Source organism: Lycorma delicatula, chromosome 5 (assembly GCF_047948215.1).
Source record: "Lycorma delicatula isolate Av1 chromosome 5, ASM4794821v1, whole genome shotgun sequence".
Lineage (NCBI taxonomy): Eukaryota > Metazoa > Arthropoda > Insecta > Hemiptera > Fulgoridae > Lycorma > Lycorma delicatula.
This window is the reverse complement of record NC_134459.1, coordinates 81973111-81999333: the sequence shown is the minus strand read 5'-3', so window position 1 is coordinate 81999333 and position 26223 is coordinate 81973111. Positions and strand designations below refer to the sequence as shown.

Below are 26223 nucleotides of genomic sequence, written 5' to 3'. Positions count from 1 at the left end.
CTTTTTTTATAAAAATGTTTTATTTATTTAAGTTGTATTGACCAGGATTTTATCAGTAAATACCAACAGTATTAAAAAGAGAATTGGGAACGAAATGTTTTTCTTCTTGCTGAAAAATTACTATTTATTATTTAATTATCTCTCATATAGAAAAATTGATTATTATTAACATGGGTTATTTTACGCCTTCCTATTTCGTGAAATATACACAGATTGAAAGGTTTTGCGATTGGAGGTGGACCTTTTAATTAATTTATTATTTTTATTCAAAACTCTGAGTATTTCCTATAGATTTTATTATTTAAACACAAAAATAACCGTAAAATTGATGAGAATTTCAAACCAAATTAAAAATCTGAGTAGGTTCTCAATTCGGTCTCGATTCGATGTCTTTATGTGTATGTTAATTGAAACTTAAAAAATTACTATTTTTAAGTTTCAAGAGGAACCGGATTGAGGCTTTTGAGATATGGGTAAGGAGAAGGGTAATGAAAGTAAGATGGTTGGATCGATTGAGTAATGAAGAAGTAATGAACAGAAAAGAAGTAATGGGCAGAAAGATGAACAGAAAAAATGATTAAAGAAGAAAGATCGCTTATGGAGGAAGTACAGAGAAGAAAAGGAAACTGGTTAGGACATATGGTTAGACGAAGTAGAATCTTGACAACTGCATAGAAAGGGTGAGTAGAAGAAGAAAGGAAGCGAGGAAGAAAAACGATGAAGATTGGAAGTTAAAAACGGACGAAGAAGGCGGCTTATGGTACAAATTTATGGAGACAGCGGTGGCGTAAGGAACCTGTCGCCAGGCAGAACGCTAAATGATGATGATGTTGAGGTATTTTATGAACGGTAGTGAACAATAACGAGTTGATTTACTCGCGAATGAGCTTTTATCAGATGTACCATTACAGGTACCAAATTATTTGACACTGACTAATATCCTTGTTGGATTTTATTATTTAAATCGTATTAAGGAATTTACTTACTTTTTTTAATGCACGTGCAAGGCTGTTTTTTTGTAATATAAATCGCAAGGTATTTCCTTATTATTAATACGCGATGTTTAAGTCGTAATTCAGGGGTAGTTTATAAAAAGATCTAGGGAGTTTTGTATACATCTATATAATTTATAAATATCTATCATACTTATCTCGTAGACTTATTGTTGGGAATTTGTCACTCAAGGTTTTTATGCAATTTTTTTTTCGCTACCTATAATCGTTTCTATTTCCGGAGATTATTTGTCGTTTTATAAGAATTGAGTGCGTGTAGTAACGAAAAAGAATAAAAGTTGTGTCATTGATGTCGCGCTTTGTGAACCTTCCGTAAATCACTAGTAAAGGTTAAATTGATTTAAAATGGGTGGGACAATTGATTACAAAGGCAGGTGGGCGCTCTCTCTTTCATTCATAGGATTACAACTGTTTTGTTGGAGTCCCATGGAGAACAAGATCAACTCGCTAGAGCCGTTTTAACTGAACTTTTGTAAATATTTTACGCACGTCACCTTTCATTCTACTAATTTAACTCCATAAAATCGAATTTAATGTGTACAGAAGTACAAAAAGGCGTTTTTCTTTAATTTTATTTGAAATTAAACAGAAATGTTGCATTGAATAAATTTAAAAAAAACAAAAAAAAACTGTTTTTAATTACGGTTATGACATTAGTCGCACTTTTAATGTATGTTGCTACGTATAAAATTAATTTTGGTTTTCCGGTAAGTTTTTAATTATTATTAACATATTCAGCTCGAAAATTAAGGATATTTATTATTATTAATTAATTAATTATGAATGTAAATTATTTATACTATTGAATAATATTGCGGATTAATAATTCTTATATATCTTAAGTGATTTTATTTTCTCTTTTAAAAGAAAACCTTATTACTGAAAACAAATCTCTTTTGGTATTATGAAAATATCATCGCTTAATTATTTATTTGTTCATTTACAGTAGAATTTGTAAAACTGTTAATGATTTACTCGTAGAATGAATTAGCATGTTTTCGATGTATTTTACATAAATATTTCTTCTACATTTCTAAAATGTATACAAATTTTATTATCACGTATATTTTTCATTTTATAAGCCGATCTTATCCGATATTAGATATTCTAATTTATAAAATAGCATTATTTTATTTATTTTACATTTATTCAGAAATCATATTTGTAGTAATTCTTCGTTTAACGTCGATCTGTTTTGGTAAGAAATTCGTCCGTAAATTGCTGATAATACTTCAAATACGTTCCATGTGATTCACTAATTTTCGTTCCTCCCGCTATAAACTTTTCTAAAGATATTGTTCATAGAGTAAATTAACAGCTGTGAAAATGGCGAAAACAGGAAGGCTACAAAATTTTAAATTCTAAAGATTTTAAGAACTTCTAGCTATGGATAATAATTAAAAAATGATTATTCCAAAGAATTATTAAAGAATTTGAATGAAGATGATAAAATAGGTCTGCCTAGAAGGACTGTTTGAGAAAAAAAGGCATGTCTTCAGTTTTTCTAGCGTTAAGTTGATAAACCGCTGCTTATTTTGTCAGTAAAATAACTTAAAAACGGAGTTCTAAAGCTGTTGTAGATTATTTACTACTGTATAAAGAAAAGATTAAAAAAAATCGAAGAATCAATACTGCAGAGAGGTACTTCAAACTATTCAACAAAATAACCTTTCATCAAATTCATTTTTCTTTTTTTCCTTTTCAAATGGAAATATGAAACCATATGGTATAAAAAATAAAACTAAATAAAAGTTAAAAAATGTGAATATCGGTTAATTTTAATTTTTTTAAATCTTGTTAACGGTTTAACGAAATTATAGCAAAATTTACCTTATCATAATTAAATGTTTTTCTTTATTTAAACTGGGTAACCTGGTTTAATTAACGTCGCTGTTCTCTGAACGTATTGGTGACATTAAAAAAGAAATTGTGCATGATAAAGTATTGGAATCGTATTCCTACAAAAATTCTTTCTTTTTGACACTTTTTGAGGTTTTCAAAGTGTAAAAAAGAATATTTTTTTGTGTTCTAAGTGAGATTTTTGTTTGGTTTTTCCTTAATTTCCTTAAAATTTTGAAAGCACTATCTATTGTTTTACGGATCTAGCAAATACTTTTCGCTCTCGACCAAGAGTATTTAGAACACTAATATATTTGTTTGAAAATGTAACAGTTTAAATTAGTTAATCAAATTAACAATTTAAATTAAACCCAATTTAATTTACATTTAAATATTTATACGTTAACAACTGTTATGTTTACTAGTTGGTAAATATAATGAAATTTGAGGGTTGTATACCTGTTTAGTACATTTACGAATAAATATTTGAATTAGCTAACAATTAATAAATTGTAAACGACTAATAAATTAAATGTGAAATTAAATTAAATCTGAAATTTTTTATCTATTTTAATCTGAAATTAAATCTAAAATTAAATTTAACAATTTAAATTTTATAAATTTAAATTAAATTTTATAAATTTAAATTAAACAATTTATAAATTGCTAAAAATGAATAAATTATAAAATAAAAGAAATCAAAATGTTTTATCGAAGGTTGTACAAGCGATATTTTAGTTTTTTAATAATAATCGAGAACTCGTAGAAATATTTTTCAGAGAACGCTGTTTTTGACAAATATTTACTTCATCCGATGAAGATTGTCTTGTTTATTGCGTAATTTTTTGTTTATAATTTATTCAGATATCGTGGAAATTAAGTTACAGTGTGATTTAAAAAAGTGGAAGTAACTTATTAGTGATAAGTTGAAAAGTTTGAGTTTTCCGTTGGAAAATTTACAAAGGAAAAATGACATAGAAACTACTTTTTTTCTTTTTTTTTTGTAAAATATGACTGTAATTTTTAGATAATGGTAAAAATCTGCTGTTCAAAGACGCGTAAGGTTCTTCTATTTTGTTGTTACAGTTTTATGGTATTCCTGCTTACAACAGTACTTTTTGAACTATCCAATTATTTTTTTGGCTTCTTTGAATAAGTTAACTTCAATTCTTTTAACTGACTTCAATAAAAGAAGTTCTCTATTCGGCTTGTTGGTGTTTATCAGCTAAACTCTTCATCGAGTGATCCGGGTTCGGTAATTCGTTTTTTATAAAATTTCCAGGTAAGTGGATGATTTTTTTTTAAACGAAAAATTAAGTTTCCACCCATGTTTTATTTGTTCCTAATGCCAGATTGTTTTAGCGTAATCATATGTATATAGCCTTATGTCATTCTGTATTCAAAGTATTTTCAAGCAAAAATTTAGTATAAAAAAGTATTCTCTTACTCCAGAGAGCCTTAACTCATGCTCTTAATTTGTCTTTCAACGGTTATTGCACTTGTTTTATTGTTTTCATCAACAAAAAAATGTTTAGCCTTTACATTTCTTGCGAGCGGATTTTTTCATGATATCAGTTTTACTTCTATCCGCATTTTAAATAAAAATAAAACTAAAAAAATTAATATTTTTAACAATTTTTTTTTTAGAAAAAAAAGATTTTATTAAATATGAAAATTTGTAAAGCAACCAGTGTAGAATTTCATCTCGCTACACTTACTCATCACACGTATTTTTCGTTTGTTTCCGATAAACCCGAAAATACTGTATCAATAAAAACGAAATGTTAACTGTAGCCATCTTACGATTTTTAAAAAGTTAAATTTAATATTATTGTTATACCGATAGATATTGTCTATGTCAATATCGACTTCTTCAGGTAGTTATTATGTGTTTTACTAAACTTAAGATCAGTTTGTATTATTATCGTAACATAGATAAAAAAAAATAGTTTTTGTAATAAATTAAAGAGATTAAATACCATTTTACATATTTAACAACTGAAAGGTTATTTTTCATCCAAATTAATCTATTACTTCCGGTAAGTTATAAGTAGCGAAAACCGGAGAGCAATAGTCCACGTATAATAATTATTAAGAAAATATTTCCAATTTTTGAAGCTCTAACACATATAGTGCGGGTGAAACCGAGCCGGGGGATGCTAGTATTTGATAAAAATCTTGATTACAGAAAAATTTTACTGTACTACTTTTAAACTTAAAATATTAAACTATAACAGTCATATCAAAATGAATAGACCTAATTAACTTATTCTGTAAATTTATGTATTTTATTATATATTTTTATTTCTATTTAAGGGTGTATCTTGCTACATTATGTCTTATTTATCGATTAAATGTTTTATAAAAATATAGAGGAAGTGTACGATATATCTTAGTTTACGGCGTGCTTTTTAGTTCATTTGTTAATGTTTATTCCATAACAATTAAAAATTAGATATCAGAAAATTTGGTTAATATTGAACATAATTAAACAATGTTAATTATTAAACAAATGTTCATTATTAAACAAATTTTCTGATATTGGTGAGAAACGTTTCTCTTATTTAATCCATTATTCGTTGTAGTTTCTGTTTCACTGTATTCATTTTTATAAGATGGATTTTTGATAGTAGTTTATTGAAATCCTGGGTAGTTGTTTTGACTTATAAAATATTTACTGTTAAAAGCCATTTAATTCTTTTTATGTTATTAATTAGAAATATTATATTCTTCTTTGGAAAATTTACTTGTATTTTTAAACGAATTTATGTATTTCTGAACTAACTAGAATTGTAGACGCTTTTGTATCTTTTATACGTACATCTCGGTGAGTTAATCGGTGCGTTCTTGATGAAGCCGATGTGAATTCTTTGATTCTTGTTCAGACGGAATGAATATTTTTTGTCGTGGTTCTTACCTACCCTCGTAGGTTTTTATATTTACAATTGTACCGACCGGTTTAGACCGGGGATGATCTAGGAGCCACCTTGTCGTTCCGTTTAGGGGAGTAAATTTGTGATGTAAGGTAAGGAGACTGAGGGGTAAAGTGATAACAGCATCCCCTTATCCTGCGGTTAGTGCGCTGTTAAAAAGCCCATCCCACAATGAATAGGGATGACGGCAAACAGACGACCCCCCCCCCCTAGTTCTACGAATGGACTTTTTATTTGTTTTCCCTTGAAAGGGCCTCTCTCAAGGGAATGTGTTGCCCGGCTCCGCTCTCTCACAAAGCAAGACCTAACAGTCGTGCCTGCTGCCGCCTCCGTGTATGCAAACACCGTGCCATTGTCCTCTCTTCTATAACTACCCGCCCTCTCTCACCCGCCACCGGCTACCGCACGCCAAACGTCGCGCGTTCTCTTTCAAATTTATTATCCTGGGTGACAAAGTAAAAAGTCATCCCGTATGATGTACCTCGTTCCGTTCCCGCCTACCCGTTACGTCGCCCTGTACCGGAGCGAGCGTTTCAAATTAACAGCCTTTGTCATTTTAACTGTACTAGTTGTATTCATCTCGATTGCAGCACACCTTTGAATTCTTCTTCTTCTCTTTTGGACTACGAATCAATTTGAAGAACTGTGCAAATAATAATAGTGTAGTAATATAATGTAATGTATGCATGTACCTCATCGTTAAAACGTTTTATTCTTTCCCCTCTTCTTCTTCTTTGAAGTACATTAACTATTCATTTGCTATTTTCATTAATTCTTATGTCAAGAAATATGCACTAAAGAAAAAGCGATTGTTTTAATTTTTAAACCGGTTGTCTATACCTTCTGTATTAACACATTTTTGTAAAATTATGCGTAAAACATGATTAATTATTCATTTTTTATCTTTAAAATGAGTATTAATTATTCATTTGTAAATTACGCTAAAAAACTTATGTTGATAAATAAATCTCTTTTTTATTTTAAAGAAGTCTCCTTAAATATTATGTTTACAGTTTATTGAAGTATTTACACTTCAGTTTCAGTTTTTTCATTATCCTTAGGAGCTTTATAATTTAGTTTTATCTTCTTTATTTTAAGAACATAAAACATCTCTACCAGAAATTGATTTGTCGACTGATACGTGACAGAGTATGTAAGCTCCATTCATAATCTTATTAATTTCTGTACATTAGATAAATAATTGCTTTGTCTTAATCAACCAGCATCTACTGCACTTACGAACACAAAGATAGTTCAAATATTTTTACCCGTTCATTTGAGTATTTGCTTTTTAAAAGTAAATTATGAATTTTATTTTTTGCCGTTGGTATTCTTTAAGCTTAAAAAATCTAACTAATGTAAATTAGAATGGAATAGATAAAAAGATTAGGAATAGAAAACAGATTAGCATCATCATTAATGCTAAAGTACTTTCCCATGAGACTAATAAAATTATTTTCTTTCATATGAAAATTATTGTTTAACCGCTCCACAAGAATTGAAAATTACATTTACTTTTACAACAATTTTCGAAAAAAATCTATTTTAATTTGTTAAATTTGTCAAAACTAACATAATGCACTCACTTCCACCTTGATCTAAATTTGTTTGTATTACGGTACTATGAAATGTTGGTAAAACACATTCCAAATAACAGTATAGGCCGTTTGAAAAAAATTATGTGAAAAAATTAAAAGTATTATCTTTTATTCTAGTAGTAAACGTTGCAAATTACTCCTATCTTAGTAATATTTCATTCATAAAAGAATTAGTTGGTTGAAATAGATAAAATTAGACAAATTTTAGAGTTTAATTGTATTCCCTACTGTGACAAGCATATTTTTTTCAATCTTTGGATAAATCCTTATTTAGATAATTGTAATAAAATACTAAAATATTCAAGTTGAAGGGTGTAACGGCCAGTTGTTAAAAAAACTAATCTCAAAAATAATTTGAAGTAATATTTTTCTAAATTATGTTACATTATTTCTAAAGTATAAAATACCCAAAATGTTTTAGCGAAGATTTTAAGTATTGTGTGTAAAAATTAAAACGTGAACAGAATTCGAGGAGAGGGATTTGTTCGTAATTCACCTTTCCTGTAATACTTTTTCTTTTACATACAGCACAGTCACAAAAATAATAATTTTTAATTTTTTCAGGACTTTTTAATGAATTCATTGTTAATTTTTTTCAATTTTTTTTTGTGGATGCAATAATTGAAAATTTGTCACATATTGGTAATATTTAATACCCATACTAATGCGTTAATTTTATTCGGGTATAAGAATTTTATTAATTGATGCTGTATGAATTATGTTCTTCAGTGCTTTATACTAAATTTTAATTCTTATCATAATTTATCGCTTCGTTAATTTAAAAATACAATAATATAAATAATTTGGCCGTTAATTAAATTCTAGTGATCCATCATAATAAGTAATTAAATTCATTACTGATATTATTATGTAATTTAAATTTATTCTCGTACGAGTATATAAATAAAATCTGACTTAACAATAATAATATTTTAATATAAAAAGAATAAAAGATTTTGAACCCTAGTTTTAGGTGGAAGGGATAAATTAAATGTTAGTTGTTTAATAATATACTGTTTTATACAATATTAAGGGATTGAGTTCCTGCCCTTAGGATATTAAGTATAAAATTGAAACCTTACTTGGTTGTAATGTAGTGAACTGACATTGACTGGGAGTCGTGTAATATGCAATGAGAAAAAGAGAAATAAAGAAAGATACTGTGTGTGGGTGTGCACGTGGACGTGTGTGTGTGTATGTATGTGTGCGCGCGCGCTTGTGTGTGTGAGAGAGATAGTGTGTGTGTGTGTGTGTGTGTGTGTGTGTGTGTGTGTGTGTGTGTGTGTGTGTGTGTACATAGATGTGATAGGGTGAGGGACTTTGTAAAATCTTGACTAGCTAGTATTGGTGCGTTGTTTATCACGAGGGGGCTGACTCTCGTTTTCTGTGGAGCAAGCAGTGGAAATGAAGTGCGAGCAATAAAGTTGTCGTACGTCGTTCCCGTCTAGTGGAAAAATCCCCTAGGCTACAATCACAGTTCCCTACTGCTTCGTCGACGACGTTGACGGCGATTTCGTTGTACTTTGGGCTGCAAAATCTGAGGGAAAGAGCCGGCAACTAACCGTATAATTCGATAAACTATTTGTCCGCAATCCGTCTAATAAAAGAAATCCAGTAACAGTTCGTGTACATGTAAACAGTATCGAGTGATACTTTTATTTAACAAGGAAAGATTTAATCTATTGTCTTTTGGGTTTTTCACATTTTTCTAACTATTTACTCATTAAAATAGTAAAGGTACAATGGTTTTTTTTTTTTTTTTTTTTTTTTTTTTTTAGTGAATAAGCACTATATTAAACGTTTCACATGTCAATTCAGTAAAGTTAAATTTAAAATGAAATTGATAAGGAATTTTAGTTGAATTTATGTATGGGCGGAATAATTAAGTAATCTAAAATTCGTTTTAATGAACGCTTAGGAATTCGTATTCATACTGATAAAACATGGAAAATTTCATCTGTAAAGATGTAGTTACTAATTCTTTAAAATTCCAGGTAGTAGAAAAGTTTAAATGTACAGTCATTGTTATTTTTTTAATTTTTTTATAATGAATTATTTAAATGACATTAATGAGTTTTTAGTATAATACGAACAAAAATAATTTTTTTTTGTAAAAATTCATAGTCGTAGGTTAGGAACAGTGATTAGATTTACCATATCCAAACAGTGTCATCTATTTCACAGTCGTCCAGTCCTCATTTTCCTTTAGCTTGGTATTTGGCTACCAACGTCTTCCATTATTTTAAGATGTGCCTATCCTTTCTTCTCATTCATTCTATTTGTATGAATTTAATATTTTGATTTTATTTTCAATTAAATGTTAATATTAGTACGTAAAGAAGAAAATATTAGTGAGCATGTTTATAATTCGAACCACTTCACATACAAGAAAATTAATAAATATGTTAATGACCATTAATAACATCAGTAAATTTAATAGTAATAGTAAAAATAAATACATAATACAGTAATAAAATATACAAAAACGTATATATGTGTGTTAAGTATTTACAATAATGTGTAGATAATCTTAAAGGTATCATATATTTAAAAAATAATAAATATTTGTTATTATTAGTTCTAGATGAAACTCCGTTCTGTTCTCCATACAGACTGGCTATAGTAAACAAGACTGTCAGAAAAAGAAAATCTGATTGGTGACTTTTCTATTTCAGGTAGTTTATGTGCATCAAAAGAGATATTGTTACACTTACATTAAGTGTAAAGCACCAAATTAATTGATCCCTTTCTATTGTTAAACCATACGTTATACACTATACTCGGTAGGAAAAAATCCAAATTACAGTAATATAAATTGTAAATAAAACTATTTTAAGCTGTTATATTTCCTTATATTTTATCAGTTTTGACAACCAGATGTTCATTTTTATCTTTTTTAAATAGCATTTCATTCGAATTAGGCAATGAAGCACTTCACCTGATCTAGCCGTTCTAGTTTTGTTTCATTTTACTACATTATGATACGTCAGTTTTTGAAAAAAAAAAAAAAATTCTATAAAATAAGATATTTTTGTAATCAATTTCATATATTTTGGTTTAGCAGTGTAAATATTAAAGCATACTGGTATAAAAAAAAAATCGTAACATACTTAACTAGACTCCCGACGTATTATTTTCAGATTTATCACAAATAATCATTGGATCAGGTTTATTTTAAGAAAGGATTCTTCCCCCGCCAGACTCTGAAACATTGCATTTAAGATTAAGACATTACATTCATATCTACCTTTCTATCGAATTTTCTAAAGTGTGGGATTCAAGTTTCTGTATATTTTCCAGTTTTTTATTAACTTTCCAAAAAAAAAGGATTTTATTTAAAAATTCTTTACATCAATTTGGTTTTCAGGTTGTTTTTATTGATTTAAAATAGTGGTAGAATTACTATTTGCCTCAGGGAAAATAATCTTGTAATGATAATGTACATTGAGTGCCATAGTTGGAATGATTGTAGGCAATCTAAATCAGAAGTAGAATCACAAAAATTACATAGTCACTTTCAAGAATAACAAGCATCCATTTTCAGATTTCCTAGAAACTAAGGGAGAATCTACATAATAATGGATTGTACGAGAGGTTATCTCTAAAGTAAAGACCGTTCCATTGTAAAAAAAATTTATTCTAAAAACTTTATAAATATTTTTTATTTCTCTTGAACTACATACCTTAATACTACTTCTCTATATAATCCACTGATTCACAGCATTTTTTAGTTCGTCATCACCCGGGAATTGCTTACCACTCAAAACTTCTTTCAATTTCCCAAAAACAAATGGTAATCAGAAGGAGCTAATTCCGGTGGGTGATCGTAAATTTCCCATCCAAATGTTCTCAGTAAATCACGTGTCGGACCCGCAACATGTGGACGTACATTATCGTGCAGCAGGACGACGCCGTCGGTCAGCCGCCCATGTTGTAGATTTTGAATGAAGCGCCGTAACTTATGTAGAGTTTCACAGTAGGCTTCTGCATTTATAGTCGTTCCACGTAACATGAAATCAATCAGCAGCATGCCAAATCGATTCCAAAAGACTGCGGCCAACAGTTTGCGTTCACACGGCTGTGGTTCGACCTTTGTAGGTCTGGTTGGTGATTGAGGATGATGCCATTCACTTTACTGCCGTTTTCTCTCTGGCGTGTAATATGAAATCCACGTTTCATCGCCAGTAACAATTTAATTAAGGAACTCATCACCTTCTTAAGTGTAGCGCATCAAAAATTCCAAAGCAGATCCCATTCGAATTTTTTTATGACGTTCCGTTAAGACGTGCGGTACCCAACGTGCATAAAATTTTCTAAAGCCTAAATGGTCATGAACAACGCGACCAATAACATCTCTTGAAACATCAGGAAAAGAAGGGCCAGGTCGAAAATCGTGCGATGATATTTTTTGATTTCATCGTCGACGTGTTTCAACAAGTCCTCGGTATTTATCGAGGGCCTCCCCGAACGTTCTTCATCGTGCACATTAATTCTGTTATTTTTAAACCTTTCACTCCATTTTCGGACGTTTCTTTCGTTGATTACATTATCACCGTACGCAGAAACCAACTGCCTATGAATTTCAGCCGGTTTATTGTTTTGATGGTTTAAAAATCGTATTACTCCACGTATTTCACAATCGGCCGCAACATGAATTTTCCTATTCATTTTATAACGTAATAACTCACACGTAATCAAAGATACTACAATGCGACAACTTACAGACAACAATGTAGTGTGTACATTACTAGCGTGGCCATGAACGACACAGGTTCGCCAACCTTAAGGAGAGAAATTTTCCAGCGGTCTTTACTTTAAAGATATCTCTCGTATTTTTTAAAGTAGAGAAAAGGTGATTTTAAGAGAATGGGCTAACTATATTGAATGGTTAGCTATAAAATTAGTAGACAAATTAAAAATGTTTTGTTGTTTATGGAAGGAGCAATAAAGTATGGCTGTTTAAAATAGGGGAGAACCTATAGAGAAATAAGGAGCTCTTGCACAAATTATACAGCATAAGAATATAAAAGCAGCAATATAAAACAGTTATTTTATATAAAGGTGGAGAAGAGAAGACAAAGAAAAATTATATTGTTTCGAAAAACATTTTCAAAAGTTCCCAATTCGTTTTATATTACTGATGTAAGAGTGAGAAAGAGAGACAATTAAATTCTTACATAGAGGGAGGTGAGTTCCTAAAATTACCAAAATTTTGCCGATAAAATGTTTGTGGGTTTGTTAAAAATGCGATCACTTACTACATAAATATTTTATTACCACCTCATGTTCGATGTCATTCCCTTTCTTTTTTTTTTGACTGTATATTAAAATTTTTTCGACTGCGATGAGTTCGGTAAAAAAAAGAATAATTCTTTTTCCTTTATTGTTCTGACTGATGTCGGTTATGCTCGACCGACCCTTATCACCTCTTCCTTCTGTTCAGTGGCAATTAGGGTGCTATACCATATATTTATCCAAGAAGGACGCCATCCGTCACATCGCTCGTGTTGACTCAGTGAATCATATCATTATCTACTGCTTGCACTACCTCCCCTTCCTCGCTTACACCGCCCTGTCCTATCCACCCTTTTCCCACTTATCCCCCATCTGTGAATCATTACGCATACAACTATCCCTCTTTTCTCCTTATCGTATTTTGTTTCTTTCTCTTTTCACTTTTACTGTGTTTACAACGCAAAACTTTCGTACATTTTATTTTATTGCCGTATGTCCTTTTCATTATTTTATGTGTTCAAGTGTCTTAATTTTTTTCTTATTAGGCTATTATTTATCTTCATTAACATTTTTAGAATTTAATTTCTCATTCAGTTGGAGCGAATGAAGAGTAGTTAAATTGTAATATAATAACTCATAAACTTCATTGTTTTTATTTTTACAAAACGTCTGATACGGATGACTACTTACACTAATTTTCCAGATGTGAACACACAAACACACACACACTCACACACACACACACACACATACATACACTCACACACACACAGATACACACACACCCACCCCTCTCACACACCCAAAACCCACACACACACACACACTCACACACACACACACACACACACACACACACACACACACACACACACACACACACACACACACACACACACACACACAAACAGATTTGTTCTACTTGTGAAAATATACAGGAAAGCTTATATAAACACAGTTCGGAAACGCTTCGTTAGCGAGTGCCGGGTGACGTAAGATTTCTCCCGGATTTCTACGCCTTCGGTAAAATTAACCCGACTGTAATTTCTGGAACCGAAATTAAAATGTACATTTAGTGGTTTTATATGAGATTTGACCTGAAAAATTGAAAAAAAGTAGATCCCAGATCTGTATTATTAATAGTTTTCGAGAAATTTAGGTAAAAAGACAAAAAAAAAATGATGGTAAGAGATTGGTTTAAGTTTTGCGTAAAATAATTTGTTAAATAAGCGTAAAATTTAGAAACAAAAACTTGAAGAGAATTGTATTTCCGAGTAAAATAGTATGAATAAAGTCAACAAAAATTAATTACAAAATTAAGAATTTTGAAGTTTATTAATAACAAAACATATTAAAATAACGCAGATATGAACTAGGTATTAAACGAAATACAATTTTCAATGCAACAAAACAAAATAATTAAAGGTTATAGAATAATAAACAATCAAATTTAAAAAAATAATAATAATTAAATAAAACAACATATCAATAAAACAATTTATTTGACATCTCTAAGTTAATTAAAAATGAATTTTATCCAAATTTTTGTCATATAATATAATCCATAAGTTGGCAATACTAACGGCTAATTCCAACAAGTAAGTTTTTTTTATTGCATTTGAATCTCAATAAATATTTAAAATAAATTTCCGAACCTATGTTTATTTGAACTTTCTTCTTTTTTTTCACCAGTACATGTCCTGAACATTTGTTACATTTTTCATGAATCAGTGTATATATATCTGAGCGTATGGGCACGCGCATGCGGGCGTGTATGTGTGTGATTGAAAACGTTTTATTCATAGAATAACTATTAAGGTAACTATTATAGGTAATTCGTTTGAAAAAAATAATTAAAATAAAATATACAAATTATTATGTTAATAAATAAATTTAAATTAACGTTAATTTTCAGTAAAACTGGTACTAAACACAGCAGCCTTACCAATGATAGAGATGAGCTGGACTAATGATGGTAAAAGAAAAATCATTTCAAAAAGATTATCTTCATAATAAAACCAAAAACCGTGAGTCATTTTTACTAATCTTTCCAATTCTTCATCACATTTCATAGTGGTTGTAGTCGGTTCATTTTAGATCTAAGTTTATATTAATAATAATAATTTATTCGTGGTATGCAGTGATTAATTTTTTTTGAAAAGCCGAACTATGTTTCAACATCTCTGTCAAATATTCAATTAGTTTTCTGATTATTGTAGATGATAGCGTTGTATCATCTATGATTTTTTGCACATCTTGCTTGCGATTTTTGAGTTGGGAAGGCAAATATGTAGGTAGAGTAGATTTAAAATTTTAACTACGCATATTTGTATTTGTGTAGTTAATCGGTGTTAGGGTGGTACGTGGAAACCCACCGGGTTGGTCTAGTGGTGAACGCGTCTTCCCAAATCAGCTGATTTGGAAGCCGAGAGTTCCAGCGTTCAAGTCCTAGTAAAGCCAGTTAATTTTACATGGATTTGAATGCTAGATCGTGGATACCGGTGTTCTTTGGTGGTTGGGTTTCAATTAACCACACATCTCAGGATTAGTCGAACTGAGAATGTACAAGACTACACTTCATTTACACTCATACATATCATCCTCATAAGTATTATCTAAACGGTAGTTACCGGAGGCTAAACAGGAAGAAAAAAAAAAGGGTGGTACGTGGAGAATATTTTCACAATTCACAGCACACTTGATGTACGAACTGGTAATATCTGATAGTTAGTACGTTTTTTTTAAATCAATACTTTATTGTACACTGTAAGTTCATTTTACGTTTATACGATGACTTTATACATTACATTTTATTATAATCACTTTATTGATTTGGCAGCACAGTATTTAACTTAAGAACTCAAGAAGGAGCCTGGCGCACGACACCGGAAGAGAAATAAGAAGGAAGGTACGGACTATCCAAGGGATGTACTGGACCTCATTAATACTAAGAGACGGCTTAGGAGAAGATGGAAATCGTACAGTAGGTCTGAAGATAGGACTTCTTTCAACTCAGTTGCATGCAGATTAAAAGGACTTTTTTCTTTTTCTGTTTAGCCTCCGGAACCACCGTAAGATATTACTTCAGAGGATGAATGAGGATGTTAAGTATGAATGTAAATGAAGTGTAGTCTTGTACGGTCTCCGATCGATCGTTCCTGAGATGCGTGGTTAATTGAAACCCAACCACCAAAGAATATCGGTATCCACGATTTAGTATTCAAATCCGTATAAAACTGCCTTTACTAGGACTTGCTAATTAATTAATTTTTTTTTTAAGTTTTAAGTTGATGGTATTATTAGTTCTTTACTATATTTGAATATACTTTTGTGTGTATAAATTGAATGTTTAATATACTGGAAATGTTAAATGAATTATTTATATATTATTAAATGTTTATTATAATTGAATTACAAACTGGAACTGTTACTGAATGCGATTGTACAAGAATAATGCGATTGCCTTTTGTAGGCGACTGTTTTGTAACTGGAACTGAACAAGAATGACGACTGAAAACTGAATAATGAATGACGACAATAATGACGGTGTACTTGTTTAAATAATGTTGCTGGAGCCGCTGCTTCGTCAGGAGCCGAGTGTATCCGAAAGGAACTGTGTGAACTGTCAGGAGGCGAGTGATGTCGTCAGGAGTCGAGTGCATCCGAAAGGAGCCGAGTGATGTGTAAGGAGACGCTGAATCGTCAGCAGCCGAATGCATAAGAAAGGAGCCGAGTGTACTGTAAATATCCGAATGAATCCGACCGAAGCCGAACATATTTAAGTTTAAAAATCCTATTAAATACATTAAAATTCCAACATTTAAATGATAATAACAATATAAATATGTAAAGAGTATTTAAAAATTAAATACACCTAAGTCTGAACACCAATAGCTTTTATTTTTTCCTGTTTAGCCTCCGGGAATTACCGTTCAGGTGTTACTTCAGAGGATGAATGAGGATGATATGTATGAGTGTATTCTTGTACAGTCTCAGCTCTACCATTCCTGAGATATGTGGTTAATCGAAACCCAACCACCAAAGAACACCGGTACCTACGATCTAGTATTCAAATCCGTTTGAAAGTAACTAAGGGTCCACCTGAATGACGTGTACACCACACGAATAGGATGCGGTACCTTGGCCTACCCTAGGATCGTCGCCTGACGTGAAAGGGCCACGTGTTAGAAAAGATGAAACGTTTTTACGTTAAATGTAGGGAACTAAATTGGTTGCTGGGTAGAAACTGACAGTTACCGTTGTCTAATAAAAAATATTGACCTACAGAGTTATTTTTAAACATATCTGGACATATGGGATCCAGTAACAGCAATATTAAGACAATTAAAAAATTCCAAAATCTATTGGTAAGGACCATAATAGAGGCGCCGTGATTTGTTAGAGGTAGAGAAATTCATGACTATCTAGGATTACCTTCTGTTTACAAAGAGATCCTAAAAATTGGCTCGCGGTACAAACAGAGGTTATACAACATATAAATTATCTGGCAGTAAACCTATCGGACAACAGCGATGACATCAGACGACTGAAACGTTTCCATGTGCAGGACTTGGGATATGCAACCGCAGGAGTGACGTGGAGAAGGAATCTAGGAGTAGAAACACAGGATGGCTCTGTCAATGTGTAGTGAACTCACTTTGATAGCCTACGAATTAAAGGTATTTCTATTTTCCCGATGAATATTTGTTTCATGTACTGTGTTGTTTCCATGTATGTTGGTAATCATGGCATTGTTTTTATTTTTGTATTTTTTCTTACTGTTATTTATTTCTTGTGCTATGTTAAGTAATGAACTTTACTTAACCACCTATACAAGTGGTTTTCCTGTGTATGTAGTATTGAACCTTTGTATGCTTTATTTGGGGTTTTTGGAGGGGACCTCTCTTCACGTGATTATAATGACTCAAATTTACTTATAGTCCCCTATAAGGTTCCGATTGTAAATGCTAACAAGCAAAAAAATTATTTTAATTTTTATAATAAATACGATAAATGTTTATTCGATAAATATTTACGTTTATACGGTTATTATACATTTATTGTATATAAACAATACGCATTATATGTACTGGAATATAAATATTATATATAATTTTCGTATATATATATATATCATATGTTAGGGAGAGGGGATCTATATATCACAGTAATTTTAGCTATCACGTTCAACATCATTGGTAAATCATGTTCATGCACAGTCAGATAAACACTATACTAGTTTGTGACATTTGAAACAAGCTCCATGATCTATTCAATACGCGTTTAACAATGAAGAATCTAGTTCGAAATATATTATAGAATGTTATTAGTTATATTTTTATCAACAACTTAACTTTGTGCGTTATTGTACTCGTATTTTTATTTTCAACCTTCAAATTCAATATTATTACCGCTCATAATCCGGCGCTACTCATGTCATGCTTAATATATAATTAGAAAACTAATCCTGATTCCATATATTGAACGCTTATTTTGTTTTATCGTCGTTATCTTTCCCTACGTAAAGCTAGATATCGGTGAAAATAATATTTTTCACTTAAGCAAAGTCTATTTAATTGGCTAACTGAGTCAGCCAATAACTATTTTCTCTATCATGAAAGAGATTAATTAACCGCATTACTGCTACTACTATAATTATTTTAACTGTTTATTTAAAAGGTTTCAATATGTGGAATAACAGTTTTCGATCTTGTTCTTTGTTACTTCTGAACGACCATTTGCAATTATCAATAACTTTTGAAAAACTAACAAGTAACACTAAAAATTTAGCTTTATACCAAATTACCGATAAAAATAGAAAAAAGAAAACATGTACGTACATTTTCCGCTAATTTTTATATTAATAATATAAATTATGATCCCAAATAGAAGATTTCAAGATCAAATTGTTGGTTTATTTCTTCAAAAGATGAGAAAATACGTGTTTAAGTAATCCCAATTTTAGAAAGTCCAATTTTACACAAAAATTATATTTCCCTGTAATCAACTAAAATTTATGATAATTCAAAAAACTTCACATACCTTGAAATTTAATGCGTTTCTCTTGATAGCGTGTAATGAATTTTAAAATTTTTCCTAAATCGGAAAGTTGATCACAGTATTGGATCATATTGGGCAGTATTATCTTAATAGTGGCTCTTTAAACTTAATTGTTTGACTGAATGCTCTGACCCTCTATTATTCTATTATGCCTTCTTTATTTCGCAGGCATATCTATTAATTTTAAATTGATAAACTTAAATGGACGAATCGTATTATTATTATTATTATTTAAAATGAAATAATAACAGATTTCTTATTACAAACTCTTTTTATTTGTATAAAATAAATAAATTTGTTTGTGCAAAAATATGCACAAATTTTGTGATTTTAGGGGATTTATATTTATAAATCCCCTAAATATTATCTATCAGCGTCAAAAAAAATGTTTAAAAATTGAGGATATTTTGTTTTGTCTCATAGTGAGTGGGATCGGATGAATAAAAATATTTAAATATATCTTTATTTTATTCTGGGATTCAGAATTCGACTAAAAAATTTCTTTTTGAGTATAATAGGCAAGAATTTAGGGGATTAACCGTGACAAACTCGCGTAGCGAGCAAATCAAGTGGCTTCTCAGATCTTACTCGTTCTGAAGTGTAGAAAAACATTAAAAAAAGTTGATTACAGTCTTGTAGAATATCAACAGATTATCTTTGCAGGTTTTGATATGTAAAATCTACATTAATAAGATTATAACGATGATATCAATAACTTTTCACAGAAAAATATTATAATTTTACTTTTTTCAGGAAAATTCAGTAAAAGTTATTTTGTTAGACGAAGATTATCTATATAATAATTTAGAATTTTCCAGGCACATAATCATTACATAACTAAACAATCAGCACATATTTACATTAATATTTATTTTATTTACAACATAAATTCTTACTTTAAGATTATCAAGAACGATGATTGTAGCCTTGCATGTCCAGTGTTCAAAGAAAACCGAAAGAAAGCAGTCCAAAACTGTGATATGTGGAAATCTTAGAGACCATTCGTTATGTCCATCACGACCAATGACCTGTTGGATTCCATCGGCTTGATTGTCAGTTAGGGTGTGGAATTTGTTCACGTGACATTTCACAAATTTCATTTTTCCTGTTTAAAAATGTCTGTTACATCTCTGTGGTTGACAAATAAGGTAACTTAATGTAGAGTGCTTAGCGAACAAATCTGTCCTGATGTAGAGTATCGTTTTGTGAGTAAAAATATCTGGTTGCAAATCTTTCAGAAGGTGTAATTTCAAGGTAATAAACTCTTAACAGTTGGTTCTTGAAAGAAAAAGGGTTTAATTTAATAATTGTCAAGCAAACCGGTACATGCATTGACTGGGCTGTCCCTCAATGTTTTGGGTGCAAATACAATTTTATGATTCCGGATCGACACGTTTTTCTTATTGGATTTGTTACGTAGATGAAGTGCAGTCTCATTTAAGAAAAGCACTTTCAATAAACATTTTTTTTTGTATATAGATAGCAAACTCTTTACGGGTTCTTTACCGCTCTTTGACAATAAAATCATACTGAGTTCAACTAATGCAACGAAATCAGTGCAACAATTTTAATTAAGATTTAGGCGGCTTAATCCCTTCAGTGAGTTTTAGGATGAAAAAATTAAAAAAAAAACATTCTATTCGACAACTTACGATGGAGATGTAGACATTTAAGACTGATTGACGCATACTACATTGTTTGTTTCCTTGTACATGTGGTAAAATAGTGGTAAAATAAACACGTATCCTAAGTTAATTATTTTTTTAAACTTTAATGTAATTATAATTCTGCATCCTTAAAATAATTTTTATAATATTAATTAATTAGGTGAACGATTAAGTGAATGGTTTATTTGAGCAATAACATACTGCTGTGTATTTTGGTATATACACAAAATAATGTTGGATAAACTAATGATCCTGGTATTGTTTATACACTATAAACATTTAGCGAATGATGATACAGTATTAGCCATTACGAAATGTTTACAGTAATAACATATAATATTAATTATCAGATGACGTACATCTTATATTAGTTCAATAATATTTACTGTTTTAGTTTATTTTCGTTTCCTAGTCCATAACTAAAAAAAAAAAAAAAAAAAAGAAAAAAAAAAAAGTCTAACTGATGCTGTGGAACAATTGATAATTTTGTTATACAATTATCTACCTTAAACGTTTTTTAAAAGTAACACTTTTTATTAAAAAAATTAACGCGTTAGGAAAATTGGATTTCCTTTTACATATAAAATTAGTATAAGCATATATTTTGGAATGACGATTTTCTACAAAAAAAAAATGTCAGGGTCGATTTCAAAGATGCGTCTGTTTCCAGAATTTAATCTGGGGTGACTTATTACAAACTTTTATTAAATTTTTGAGATTAATTTTTTTATTCAAATATTCTCATTTGATGGATTCATATGTACAGAAAAAAGCTGCTGATAATTAACTTTCAATAAGTCTGAAGAAAATGTTCATACAATTTACGAATTTGTTTAATTATATATTCTAACGTAAAGAATGCTTTATGATAGACCAAACGTAATGAAATATTCAAATAAGAATAAAAAACCTTTTTTTTCAAACTTCTGATTATATTGATTTGAAGTAATTTAAAATGTCAGGAAAAAATAAAGAGATCTTTTTTCTGTAATTTTAAAAGTATATATTTGGCTTTTGCATCCATCAATTACTCCATTCAGAAATGTATCGAGCATATGTAATAAATTGTTTTGCGTAGTTACATTAGAAAAGAAAATTTGAGCTGTAATAAAATAATAAAAACAATTAATTAAAAAACACAACTGCCAAAAAACGAATAAAAAAACATTCAAAAAAATTCAGGGGGCCCTGAATAGTAATTGTCCGTTATTAAACAGCTCTGAATAGTAATTATTCTATATTAAATAGCCCCCTCCCGACTTAAAGATTTTCGTTGAAGGACAAAATTTTGTTATCGTTGTAAGACCTGATGAGAACTTAATCATTAGACAACCTTAAATGCATACTACTACTGCAACATGAAAATTAATTTGATAAACAAATTAAAACTGTCAAAAAGTTAATTGTCACCCATTTTTTTATTTAATTAAATACTGCATAACGATATTTTGTCTTTTGTTTCCATACCTTGTTTTTTTATTTTTTTAGTTAAATTTTTTTTAATTTATGTATCTTATTACTTATTTTTTTTTTTAGTTTTTTTGGCAGTAGTGTTTTTTTAATTTAATTGTTTTTATTATTTAATATTTCTTAGTGATCATCGATAAAAATTCACGATTCGAAAACATATGGATATAACGTACTGATCCAAATGAGGAAACTGTAAACATTTCAATTTATTTATTTAATTGGCGTATACCAATCTAAACTTATACATTTCTCAAGCGATTGAGTCCCCCAAGGGAGTTTTTATCATGCGGATCATACAGAAATTTTCTGGGATTAAAACAACTAAAGGCTAAATTCTCAAATTGTCTCACGCGACTCAGTGCTACGTAGGCCTGGTCCTTGGCAAAGATATGAGTGTTCAGATCTGCGACAGCTCTATCTAGGGTAGTCCCTTATAGTTTATGCACCGTCACAGCGTAACACAATATTAGTGGTAGCATACGCCGTTCCGCTTTCCCCTGTCTCTCTAAAGCATCAAATTCGACAATAGTGGAGTTAATCCTCAATCCGATGTCGACAGCATTACATCTAATCGTACTATCATCAAATTCTACAAAGACCGTTTGTAGGAGCTCACCGGACTCAAGCTGGTCTAGGCGTAGCGCAGGCCACTCGATTCGAGTCTTTTCTGTTTTCCCGCACAATGGTTGTTTTTTACGTAACGTATTAGTAATTGCTCATGTTATAATTACATGGGATCTGGAGGTATTTGCAGAGAAATTATAAATATAATCTAACCAAACTTAACCTACGTTCGTTAACCTTTGCTCTCTAGTCAAGCTTAGCGAGCAAAGTGAGCATAAGTTACGTTTGGTTAGATTATATTTATATAATATTAGATTATATTAAAAACATATAATTATAACGTGAGCAATTACTAATACGTATCGTAAAAAAAAAAAACATTATGGGGGAAAAACAGAAAAACTTTTCGATTTTTCTGAGTACATCAGTTAATTTTTGTTCCGGTTTTATTCCATCGGGTTTTTTTATTATACCAGCAAATAAACCGTTTGAGTTTTGAAAATCGGAAGATTGGTTGCGAAGATACAACAACATTTTTGAAAAACCATGATCTGTTAGATCTAGAGAGTACCTGATGCATGCAAAAGTTAGCCTTCAACCTACCAACAAATATCCCGTTTGAATTTTGAAAATCGGACGATTGTTGGCAGAGATATTAAAAGAGCACCGCATTGCACATCCCAGAACAGCGCCCCAGGGACACCCCGTTTGTTACTAGTTGATGGTGATGATTGATCTAGCCTCACATGACATACTCGCATCACTTTACCATTTTAGCCTCACATGCAGTTGTCGCGGGAAGCCCATTATTATTAAACATATATTTTTTAAATGTATTTAATATTATTTTATTCTATCTAACGTAAATTTAATTCTATTATTTGTAATATTATTCATTAGATTGATTTGAATCATTCACTTCAAACCCAGCTAACACAGTGATGGAGGCTCACAGTTCATTAATTCAATTCATTAAAGTTAAAATTACTAAACCTGCAAATCTGTATATACATAACCTATGAAAATCCCGGTATCGAAAGGATTCCAACATGGGATCATACATCTAAATCGGTTTGGCCGTTCAGCTGCTACAGTGGAACAAACAAGCAAACAAACATTCATACATACGCATACATACATACACCCTAAATATATTACACTCTTTTTTGAGCAGTTGTGTAATAACTTATGTTATAAATTGTTGAATTGTTTAATGTTTATTTTTATAACCAGCTATTAATGACTATTTAAAGAAATTACTCTAGGACTGAAATTTTGGAGGAGGCATTTTCTAATTAAAATTTATATTTTTAAATATTTACACATATGTATTAGCTCATCGGGTTGAACTAGTGGTTAACTCGTCTCGCAAATCAGTTGTTTAACGGCTGATTTTCGAAGTCGAAGGTTCTGAGATTTAAATCCTAATAAAAGTTAGTTGACTTTATACGGATTTGAATATTTGACAGTGGATATCGGTGTACTTTGGTGGTTGGGATTCAATTAACTACAACCCTCAGGAATCGTCGGTTCAAGAGTAGTGTTGTATCTTTTTTACATGCCATACATATCATCCTCATTTTAATGGCCCTACCCCGGGGGGGTTTGCTTATTATTCAATAGTTGAACAGATTGCAACGTACACATTAGGAAAATAAATGAAATATGCATTATATATTACGGGACATTGCTGTGTACTGCCAATAAACTAAGTCATCACTATCTTTATGATATTTTTCAAGTTTTATACAAATATTAAACTTCTCGTTGTCACTCACTCTTTCTCTCTCCCCTTCTATCTTTCTTTTTTCGCTATTGTAACTTCGTTATGAAAAGTCTTCTTATTATAGTAAAAATGAGCTCATATATTTTGTGTACCTCACACCAGCGTTGTTGTATTCACCTATCCAGTTATATTATTTTTTCTTAGTGAGAGAAAGAAAAACTGTGGTTTTACTACTAAAAACATATTTCATTTTAAGGCTTAGAGAATTGGAGAATATTTGGTAAAAAAATCAGCAATATATTCTTCTAAACATCTGGCAACTAATCTTGGTCTAGTTAAGTGAATGTTTTGTACTCACCAATCACATACTATCATTAGTTGCGAACTTGGCGATGTAGTGCACAATAACAAGAATTTTCAATTTTTTAGCAAAAATCTCTGCCTGTTGTCCTGGAATAAAACTCGCTATTAAGAAAAGAATCGTTCTAGCTATCAAGTAGTCAGTCTAGAATATTTTAGGCGTGTTATAATTTCAACGTATTTTCAAAGCTTACAGTTTTAGTTTTATTACATACGTTTTCCAAAGGTTGTCATTGTGTTGTATTGCGATCTCAATTAATGGTTTTTCCATTTACTCACGTGGTACAAGCGAAAATTCAAATTTGCTTCATTCTGATGAAAAGGACAATTCATAAGAGAGATTTGGATTTGAATTTGAGAATTCAAGTTTGGTGAGATTCTCCTTATTCACTGGTATTCTTCTATACGAAATGGAGACATATATTATGAACTTAATAATTATTGAAGAACTTCAGAGATTTGAAAAGAGGCAAATTTAAAAAATATTTTGGACAAATCGGGTTGTGAACGGTGAAAGTTTGAGAAGATTGAGGAAGCGAGAAGAAATTGCAGAAACGGTTAAGAATTGGAAACTATTATACTATGTTCACTCAGTACGGTGATAAAATTACCGTAGTAAGTTTTGGATCATGCAGGGCATGATGCAATAAAAGGAGGAAAAGTGTAGAAAGAAGAAGAAGAATATTGTGGTTGCGTGATCCGAGTTAGTTGGTTTGGATGTTCATCGAGTGGCTATTCCGAGCAACAGCTATGATATCTCAATGGCTATGATGTTTACAATGTTTCCCAACTTCCGATGCGGATACGACACTTGGAGAAGAGAAAAAGATATATATTAAAAAAGTTAAGCATCTAAAAACTTTTCTCTGTTAATTATTGTATTTTAATAATTGTGCTTGAAAAAAGCCGGTAAAGGATTGCAAAAGTTTTCCCGGCTCATTTCCTAACGTTAAACAACATTTTAAAAAGGAAAAATTTTTAATTTTTAAAAGTTATTACAAATAAAATTTATAAATATTTTATTAATAGTGAAAATAGTGTTTGTATTGATTCGGCTGATCTAGTACAGAAAACAACCCACCGAGTTGGTCTAGTGGTGAACGCGTCTTCGCAAATCAGCTGATTTAGAAGTCGAGAGTTCCAACGTTGAAATCCTAGTAAAGGCAGTACTTTTATACGGATTTGAAGACTAGATCGAGGATACTGGTGTTCTTTGGTGGCTGGGTTTCAATTAACCACACATCTCAGAATTGGCCGATTTGTGACTGTACAAGACTACACTTTACTTACACTCATATATATCATCCTCATTCATCTTCTGAAATAATACCTACGGTGATTCTTGGAAGCTAAACAAGAAAAAATAAAAAAAAACCGTACAGAAAACAAATTTCACCCACAGTAACTGGGAAGTAGATATAAGTTTTTGGTAAAAAGAAATTGGGTTCGATTTGACATCCCTGATCAAATTACTTTTTTACTATCAAAAGTACATTGCATTTAAAGTATAATTGCTATTAAAAAAAAATTATTAAAAGAAATTTGACCCATTTGACTGACCCCCTTCATCAACAGCTGCACAATCGCTATATATATATATATTTAGCGATTTAAAGAATTTACTGTGCAGCTTTTTTTGCCTAATCATTTTTTTAATCAAAAATGATTACGTAATAATAATTTTTAATAATAGCTACAACCAGAAAAAACTTATAACGTAGCAGAAATTAAAAAAAATTAAAAATCTTTTAAGTCCGG

The 26223-nt window shown here is 30.6% G+C and overlaps 1 long non-coding RNA gene across 1 annotated transcript in view; it reads left to right on the top strand.

Annotated features, from left to right (window-relative positions):
• The first annotated feature begins 4000 nt into the window (after positions 1-4000).
• The window catches only part of LOC142324607 (uncharacterized), a 29900-nt gene continuing 7677 nt past the window's right edge, over positions 4001-26223 (top strand). Inside the window, exons 1-2 of the long non-coding RNA XR_012756344.1 lie at positions 4001-4134; positions 14534-14645. This is a non-coding gene — a long non-coding RNA (uncharacterized LOC142324607). The remainder of the gene's footprint in view (positions 4135-14533; positions 14646-26223) is intronic.